A 10,505-nucleotide genomic window follows, 5' to 3' on the forward strand; every position below is an offset into this window, starting at 1 on the left:
AAATATAAACTAGCTAGTGCTAACTGGCACCCATAGAGACAGCCTCTCTTTGCATCTATGTGGAGTTTCATTAAAGCAGAGCGATGGGAAAGCAATAACTTGTGATCATGTCTTCCAATGTATTTATATGATCTCTCTAAGTTGAATTATTCAGAATGTCCAATGTATTTGGTGCAGGACTGTAGGAGGAATGGTTTTATTCTGCCATGTGGGAGAGTGAATCAGCCCTGATGTAGTCCACTGTAAGCAGGGGGACAGTAAATGATTCCAGTGATGCTACTGTAACTCCCAAGGGTGTGTGTGTGTGCGTGTCAAATCAAATCAAATCAAATCTTATTGGCCACATGCGCCGAATAGAACAGGTGCAGACATTACAGTGAAATGCTTACTTACAGCCCTTAACCAACAGTGCATTTATTTTTAATAAAAAAGTAAAATAAAACAACAACAAAAAATTGTTGAGAAAAAAAGAGCAGAAGTAAAATAAAATAACAGTAGGGAGGCTATATATACTGGGGGGGTACCGGTGCAGAGTCAATGTGCGGGGGCACCATCTAGTAGAGGTAGTTGAAGTAATATGTACATGTGGGTAGAGTTAAAGTTGTGTGTGTGCCTGTGCGCATGTGTGTGTGTGCGTGTGGGTGGGTGGATTGCAGCATACAGACAGAGTGTAATCAGAATCCAATCAGTCAAAGATGTTAGGATATCCAGGGACGTCATCATGAAACATCATGAGACCTGTCTTTTTTATAAACACCTCTGATACACAGAGAAGCCCCATCTGATACATACAGTTCGGAAGTTTACATACACTTAGGTTGGAGTCATTAAAACTCGTTTTTCAACCACTCCACAAATTTCTTGTTAACAAACTATAGTTTTGGCAAGTCGGTTACGACATCTACTTTGTGCATGACACAAGTAATTTTTCCAATAATGTTTACAGACATATTATTTCACTTCCAGTGGGTCAGAAGTTTACATACACTAAGTTGACTGTGCCTTTAAACAGAAAATGATGGCATGGCTTTAGAAGCTTCTGATAGGCTAATTGACATCATTTGAGTCAATTGGAGGTGTACCCGTGGATGTATTTCAAGGACTACCTTCAAACTCAGTGCCTCTTTGCTTGACATCATGGGAAAATCAAAAGAAATCAGCCAAGATCTCAGAAAGCAAATTGTAGACCTCCACAAGTCTGGTTCATCCTTGGAAGCAATTTCCAAATGCCTGAAGGTACCACGTTCATCTGTACAAACAATAGTATGCAAGTATAAACACCATGGGACCACACAGCCGTCATACCGCTCAGGAAGGAGACGCGTTCTGTCTCCTAGAGATGAACGTACTTTAGTGCGAAAAGTGCAAATCAATCCCAGAACAACAGCAAAGGACCTTGTGAAGATGCTGGAGGAAACAGGTACAAAAGTATCTATATCCAGAGTAAAACGAGTCCTATATTGACATAACCTGAAAGGCCGCTCAGCAAGGAAGAAGCCACTGCTCCAAAACCGCCATAGAAAAGCCAGACTACGGTTTGCAACTGCACATGGGGACAAAGATCGTACTTTTTGGAGAAATGTCCTCTGGTATGATGAAACAAAAATAGAACTGCTTGGCCATAATGACCATCGTTATGTTTGGAAGAAAAGAGGGTGCCTTGCAAGCCGAAGAACACCATCCCAATCGTGAAGCACTAGGGTGGCAGCATCATGCTGTGGAGGTGCTTTGCTGCAGGAGGGACTGGTACACTTCACAAAATAGATGTCATCATGAGGAAGGAAAAGTATGTGCATATATTGAAGCAACATCTCAAGACATCAGTCAGGAAGTTGAAGCTTGGTAGCAAATGGGTCTTCCAAATGGACAATGAGTTTAAATGTATTTGGCTAAGGTGTATGTAAACTTCCGACTTCAACTGTACATGTTTTATATACCTGATATATGATTGTATCTGCTTTCAATACAGCTGCTGACTTTCTACGTACAGCAATACGAATACTGACCCATACAGCACTGTACCATCTACTGCTGTGATGTTTCATATTTATAGGGAAATGGAAGTGATGAACAGTATATCGCCTATTGGACGATAGACAGAAGCCTTATTTCACTTGTAAAGGTACTGTAAAGACATGCTTGTTCATATTGTTTTCTTTTTTGGGGGGAGGAGTGACTTTTTGTTCCCTTCGAACAAGCTTAACCATGACATAAACCTAAACCGTTATTCATATTTTTTAGTGGGGGTTTTGTACTGTATGATGACATCATCCACTGTGACATCACTGTCCTTCAAGGCACTCACTGATAGGAATAGAACAGTAAAGCAGCATCATGGTTCTATCTGTAAAATCCTCCACATTTCCATTCGAAATGTGTCACTGTTACTGATGCAGTGACTAACTCTCTCTCCTCTGCTCTTGTCCTTCTAGACCTGTCTACTGCCTTTGATACTGTGAACCATCAGATCCTCCTCTCCACCCTCTCCGAGTTGGGCATCTCCGGCGCGGCTCACTCTTGGATTGCGTCCTACCTGACCGGTCACTCCTACCAAGTGGCGTGGCGAGAATCTGTCTCCGCACCACGTGCTCTCCCCACTGGTGTCCCCCAGGGCTCAGTTCTAGGCTCTCTCCTATTCTCGCTATACACCAAGTCACTTGGCTCTGTCATATCCTCACATGGCCTCTCCTATCATTGCTACGCAGACGACACACAACTAATCTTCTCCTTTCCCCCTTCTGATAACCAGGTGGCTAATCGCATCTCTGCATGTCTGGCAGACAGATCAGTGTGGATGACGGATCACCACCTCAAGCTGAACCTCGGCAAGACGGAGCTGCTCTTCCTCCCGGGGAAGGACTGCCCATTCCATGATCTCGCCATCACGGTTGACAACTCCGTTGTGTCCTCCTCCCAGAGTGCAAAGAGCCTTGGCGTGACCCTGGACAACACCCTGTCGTTCTCCGCTAACATCAAGGCGGTGACCCAATCCTGTAGGTTCATGCTCTACAACATTCGGAGAGTACGACCCTGCCTTACACAGGAAGCGGCACAGGTCCTAATCCAGGCACTTGTCATCTCCCGTCTGGTTTACTGCAACTCGCTGTTGGCTGGGCTCCCTGCCTGTGCCATTAAACCCTTACAACTCATCCAGAATGCCGCAGCCCGTCTGGTGTTCAACCTTCCCAAGTTCTCTCACATCCCCCCTCTCCTCCGCACACTCCACTGGCTTCCAGTTGAAGCTCGCATCTGCTACAAGACCATGGTGCTTGCCTACGGAGCTGTGAGGGGAACGGCACCTCCATACCTTCAGGCTCTCATCAGTCCCTACACCCAAACGAGGGCATTGCGTTCATCCACCTCTGGCCTGCTGGCCCCCCTACCTCTGCGGAAGCACAGTTCCCGCTCAGCCCAGTCAAAACTGTTCGCTGCTCTGGCACGCCAATGATGGAACAAGCTCCCTCACGACGCCAGGACAGCGGAGTCACTCACCACCTTCCGGAGACACTTGAAACCCCACCTCTTTAAGGAATACCTGGGATAGGATAAAGTAATCCTTCTACCCCCCCTTACCCCACCCCAAAGAAAGAAAAAAAAACATATTGTAAAGTGGTTATCCCAGTGGCTATAAGGTGAATGCACCAATTTGTAAGTCGCTCTGGATAAGAGCGTCTGCTAAATGACATAAATGTAAATGTAATAAAGGACCAGGGCAGGCAATTCTCACAGGGTGTTGTGTATCCATGGTAACATTCATTCCACATTTGTTTCATCGCAGCTGTGTACAGTAGCAGACAGCTTTGTCAGGGAGCTCTTTCTTCTTGTGGTGACTATGATGAAGAAAGGCCGGAGGTTCAACTGTGTCTGCTTCCGGGGAAAAGCAGAAAACCCATCCCAGACACGGGAAATGAAAGATGGACTGTCGACAAAGGACACAAATAGACTTGTGACAGCCAGAGAGATGGCTAAGTCAGATCTATAAACGGAATATAAACTGTCTAAAGAGAAGGAGAAAGACGACAAGAGAACACGTGAAAGCCGATTGTCTAGGCTGAGAATACAGGATGTGTGGTCGTCGCTTACTGGTTGTCTCACCTCGCTGCGCTGTCTCACCCTCAGCAGACACAAGCCGCACAGGGACATCTCCTTATCAGAGGTCACACAGTGCCGGACAGCTCGGACTTAACAAATGGGAGCCCTTGGAACACAGACTCCTCTAATGACGGACAGCCAAATAAACCAATAGGATTGGTGGATGTCCCTTTATCCCAACATGCTGAGGAGAGGTGGGAGGAGGATGAGGAGGTGGTGCCTTGCCCCGTGCCTGGGGTCCAGCTATCTGACTGGTCTCTCCAGCTATCTTAGTGGTGGAGTGTCCCAGTTGTTTCTGGCCCAGTGGGGGAGAGACATGATGCTGCGTAGGGGAGAGCGGGTACGCGACTCACGCGAGGTACAGGGCAAAGTGGAGCATGTCTGAGGGGGACACACAGGTGCCCCAGGGGGTGTGGCTCCCAGGGGTGCCACACTGATGGATTATCAGCACCCAGTAAGGTTAGAATTTTATGATGGCTAATACTAGAACTTATCAGACCTGGGTTCAAATAATATTTGAAGAGATTCATTTTAAAACGCTATATACCCATTTCCAGAAATGTTGGTAAATTAACTTTTATTGTTTAAAGAACTTATGAGATTTATGTGTTTTTTCCACATCTAATCATGGCATTGGATTGTTAAATGACAGACATGTATTTGTTTGAAATCTATCACTTGATGATTTCATTTAGAGAGACAAATAATAATGTTTTGTTGCAAAACGCTATACAGTGAGGGAAAGAAGTATTTGATCTCCTGCTGATTTTGTACGTTTGCCCACTGACAAAGAAATGATCAGTCTATAATTTTAATGGTAGGTTTATTTGAACAGTGAGAGACAGAATAACAACAAAAAAATCCAGAAAAAGGCATGTCAAAAATTTTATAAATTGATTTGCATTTTAATGAGGGAAATAAGTATTTGACCCCTCTGCAGAACATGACTTAGTACTTGGTGGCAAAACCCTTGTTGGCAATCACAGAGGTCAGATGTTTCTTGTAGTTGGCCACCAGGTTTGCACACATCTCAGGAGGGATTTTGTTCCACTCCTCTTTGCAGATCTTCTCCAAGTCATTAAGGTTTCGAGGCTGACGTTTGGCAACTCGAACCTTCAGCTCCCTCCACAGATTTTCTATGGGATTAAGGTCTGGAGACTGGCTAGGCCACTCCAGGACCTTAATGTTCTTCTTCTTGAGCCACTCCTTTGTTGCCTTGGCCGTGTGTTTTGGGTCATTGTCATGCTGGAATACCCATCCACGACCCATTTTCAATGCCCTGGCTGAGGGAAGGAGGTTCTCACCCAAGATTTGACGGTACATGACCCCGTCCATCGTCCCTTTGATGTGGTGAAGTTGTCCTGTCCCCTTAGCAGAAAAACACCCCCAAAGCATAATGTTTCCACCTCCATGTTTGACGGTAGGGATGGTGTTCTTGGGGTCATAGGCAGCATTCCTCCTCCTCCAGACACGGCGAGTTGAGTTGATGCCAAAGAGCTCGATTTTGGTCTCATCTGACCACAACACTTTCACCCAGTTCTCCTCTGAATCATTCAGATGTTCATTGGCAAACTTCAGACGGGCATGTATATGTGCTTTCTTGAGCAGGGGGACCTTGCGGGCGCTGCAGGAATTCAGTCCTTCACGGCGTAGTGTGTTACCAATTGTTTTCTTGGTGACTATGGTCCCAGCTGCCTTGAGATCATTGACAAGATCCTCCCGTGTAGTTCTGGGCTGATTCCTCACCGTTCTCATGATCATTGCAACTCCACGAGGTGAGATCTTGCATGGAGCCCCAGGCCGAGGGAGATTGACAGTTCTTTTGTGTTTCTTCCATTTGAGAATAATCGCACCAACTGTTGTCACCTTCTCACCAAGCTGCTTGGCGATGGTCTTGTAGCCCATTCCAGCCTTGTGTAGGTCTACAATCTTGTCCCTGACATCCTTGGAGAGCTCTTTGTTCTTGGCCATGGTGGAGAGTTTGGAATCTGATTGATTGATTGCTTCTGTGGACAGGTGTCTTTTATACAGGTAACAAGCTAAGATTAGGAGCACTCTCTTAATCTCAGAAGCAGAATCTCAGCTCGTTACCTGTATAAAAGACACCTGGGAGCCAGAAATCTTTCTGATTGAGAGGGGGTCAAATACTTATTTCCCTCATTAAAATGCAAATCAATGTATAACATTTTTGACATGTTTTTTTTCTGGATTTCTTTGTTGTTATTCTGTCTTTCACTGTTCAAATAAACCTACCATTAAAATTATAGACTGATCATTTCTTTGTCAGTGGGCAAACGTACAAAATCAGCAGGGGATCAAATACTTTTTTCCCTCACTGTATATCCGCATCACTCTCTGACAAAAAAGTAGCACTGCTAGATTTTACACAGTCAAATGTGACAAATCACTACAGTTTTTATAAAGAACTGTACAAATGATACATTTCTGACGTCAATATTAAAAAATGTAGGCTATATAAAATAAATGAATCAATACAGTAATATGAGATCTGTATCTAAAATATTTACATTTGACATTTTAGGGTGCGTTCGTAAATTCACTCTGGCTATTTACTCCGATTTCAGAACACTCTTGTCTGAGTGTTCCAGAGTGCAGAATACACGCAACACCCGTTGAATATGACCGGTGTCAGTAAATGTCGGTAAAAGAAACGTAATTAAATTGTTGCCAGCAGCACAGTTACAGTCACCAATGCTCTAGATAACATGAAAACAGCTCTACTAGGGCTAGTAAAAGGGTCAGAGTGAGGTGTTTGCTCATTTGTGTCTGGAAGTAGCTAGCAAGCTAGCCAACTTTAGCCAGTTAGCTTGGGTGCTTGACTGCCATTGTGAGGTCAGAACGCTCCTCCACCAGAGCTGTTACAGGAGGGGGTCGCAGTTCCGGAGCGATCCACTAGGTGTCCTCCTCCGAACACCTTGTGCCGCTTTCTGTGTAAGGTAGGGTCGTACTCTGCGAATGTTGTAGAGCATGAACCTGCAGGATCGGGTCACCGCTTTGATGTTAGCGGAGAACGACAGGGTGTTGTCCAGGGTCACGCCAAGATTCTTTGCACTCTGGGAAGAGGACACAATGGAGTTGTCAACCGTGATGGCGAGATCATGGAGCGGGCAGTCCTTCCCCGGGAGGAAGAGCAGCTCCGTCTTGCCGACGTTCAGCTTGAGGTGGTGATCCGACATCCACACTGATATGTCTGCCAGACATGTATAGATGCGATTCGCTACCTGGATATCAGAAGGGGGAAAGGAGAAAATTAATTGTGTGTCGTCTGCGTAGCAATGTGAGGATATGACAGAGCCAAGTGACTTGGTGTATAGAGAGAATAGGAGAGGGCCTAGAACTGAGCCCTGGGGGACACCAGTGGTGAGAGCCTGTGGTGTGGAGACAGATTCTCGCCACGCCACCTGGTAGGAGCGACCTGTCAGGTAGGACGCAATCCAAGAGTGAGCAGCGCCGGAGATGCCCAACTCGGCGAGGGTGGAGAGGAGGATCTGATGGTTCACAGTATCAAAGGCAGCAGATAGGTCTAGAAAGATAAGAGCAGAGGAGAGAGAGTTAGCTTTAGCAATGCGGAGAGCCTCCGTGACACAGAGAAGAGCCGTCTCAGTTGAATGACCAGTCTTGAAACCTGACTGGTTTGGATCAAGAAGGTCATTCTGAGACAGATAGCAGGAGAGTTGGCTAGAGACGGCACGCTCAAGAGTTTTGGAGAGAAAATAAAGAAGGGATACTGGTCTGTAGTTGTTGACATCGGAGGGATCGAGTGTAGGTATTTTGAGGAGGGGTGCAACTCTCGCTCTCTTGAAGACGGAAGGGACATAGCCAGCGGTCAAGGATGAGTTGATGAGCGAGGTGAGGTAAGGGAGAAGGTCTCCGGAAATGGTCTGGAGAAGAGAGGAGGGAATAGGGTCAAGCGGGCAGGTTGTTGGGCTCCTGTTCACCTGTGTATTTATGCCCTCACTTCCCTGTGTTCCCTTGCTTAGTTTTCTCTGCTAGTTTCTCGATGCCAAGCAGTACGAATCAGTGTCTGATCGTGAGACAAATGTACAGGTACTTGAGAAGTGTTCTCCCTGTTTCATTGTTGTTTCAGTCGTAGTTAGTATTTTGTATTTCAGCCTGTTTTTGGAGACTAATTTGCTCCTCCTTTATTTTATTGTGACAAGTCCGTTATTTTGTATCCTGGCTTTGGGACCACCAGTAAAGATCCTTGTTTCACCATCTCTGCCTACTGCCTACTGTCTATCCTGCACCGCACCTGGGTCACACCTCACACCAACCCTTACACAGAGTGTCCAGTAACAGTATGCGCTCTGAACACTCCGAGAGCGAAACGCTCTGAATTTATGAACGCCCAGAGCGCACTCTGAGCGTACTGTGGCATTCCAGAGTGAATTTAAGAACACACCCGTAGTCATTTAGTAGATACAGTTAGTGGATTCATCTTAATGTAGCTAAAAGAGACAACCACATATCACATTCAAATATACAAGATAAGAACTGCATTTTTCAACAAAATCCATTTTAATACACATCTAAAATGTATAAATAAAAAATCGGAGAACAGGAATATTTTACAGACACATGAAGGTACCCATAAGCAATCATTTCTGATGAAAAAACACAAATGTGAAAAACTGGTGGATATAGCGTTTTGGAACTAAACTCTGCATTTGTTTGCTTTAAAATACTTTTTTAGCTGCGCTTGATTGAGTTTGCCTGAGCTTACCCATCCTTATGAATGGGCTCTCTTTGTTTCATTCAGCCATACTGGGACATGTAGCCCATTGAAAACTGTATCTAACAGATCAAATGTCTTTCTGTGAAAGGGCCAATGCTGAGAATATTGTTTTCTCTTTTCCAGCTCCCTCTCAGGAGCCCTGACTGAGCCACGACTAAATCAGAGGGAGAGGATAAACTCACTACTGTAATGCTTGTAATAAAAAATGTGTTTTTGCATCTTTTTTAATGTGGAGTTGTTGTTTATGAGGAAACATTATTATTTTTCATGTTGCAGTAAAGTATAGCATAGCAGCCATGTACAGTGAGGGAAAAAAGTATTTGATCCCCTGCTGATTTTGTACGTTTGCCCACTGACAAAGAAATGATCCGTCTATAATTTTAATGGTAGGTTTATTTGAACAGTGAGAGACAGAATAACAACAAAAAAATCCAGAAAAACGCATGTCAAAAATGTTATAAATTGATTTGCATTTTAATGAGGGAAATAAGTATTTGACACCCTCTCAATCAGAAAGATTTCTGGCTCCCAGGTGTCTTTTATACAGGTAACGAGCTGAGATTAGGAGCACACTCTTAAAGGGAGTGCTCCTAATCTCAGTTTGTTACCTGTATAAAAGACACCTGTCCACAGAAGCAATCAATCAATCAGATTCCAAACTCTCCACCATGGCCAATACCAAAGAGCTCTACAAGGATGTCAGGGACAAGATTGTAGACCTACACAAGGCTGGAATGGGCTACAAGACCATCGCCAAGCAGCTTGGTGAGAAGGTGACAACAGTTGGTGCGATTATTCGCAAATGGAAGACAAAATAACTGTCAATCTCCCTCGGCCTGGGGCTCCATGTAAGATCTCACCTCGTGGAGTTGCAATGATCATGAGAACGGTGAGGAATCAGCCCAGAACCACACAGGAGGATCTTGTCAATGATCTCAAGGCAGCTGGGACCATAGTCACCAAGAAAACAATTGGTAACACACTACGCCGTGGAGGACTGAAATCCTGCAGCGCCCGCAAGGTCCCCCTGCTCAAGAAAGTACATATACAGGCCCGTCTGAAGTTTGCCAATGAACATCTGAATGATTCAGAGGAGAACTGGGTGAAAGTGTTGTGGTCAGATGAGACCAAAATCGAGCTCTTTGGCATCAACTCAACTCGCCGCATTTGGAGGAGGAGGAATGCTGCCTATGACCCCAAGAACACCATCCCCACCGTCAAACATGGAGGTGGAAACATTATGCTTTGGGGGTGTTTTTCTGCTAAGGGGACAGGACAACTTCACCGCATCAAAGGGACGATGGACGGGGCCATGTACCGTCAAATCTTGGGTGAGAACCTCCTTCCCTCAGCCAGGGCATTGAAAATGGGTCATGGATGGGTATTACAGCATGACAATGACCCAAAACACACGGCCAAGGCAACAAAGGAGTGGCTCAAGAAGAAGCACATTAACGTCCTGGAGTGGCCTAGCCAGTCTCCAGACCTTAATCCCATAGAAAATCTGTGGAAGGAGCTGAAGGTTTGAGTTACCAAACGTCAGCCTCGAAACCTTAATGACTTGGAGTGGGACAAAATCCCTCCTGAGATGTGTGCAAACCTGGTGACCAACTACAAGAAACGTCTGACCTCTGTGATTGCAAACAAGGGTTTTGAC

Source organism: Coregonus clupeaformis, chromosome 17 (assembly GCF_020615455.1).
Source record: "Coregonus clupeaformis isolate EN_2021a chromosome 17, ASM2061545v1, whole genome shotgun sequence".
Taxonomy (NCBI): domain Eukaryota; kingdom Metazoa; phylum Chordata; class Actinopteri; order Salmoniformes; family Salmonidae; genus Coregonus; species Coregonus clupeaformis.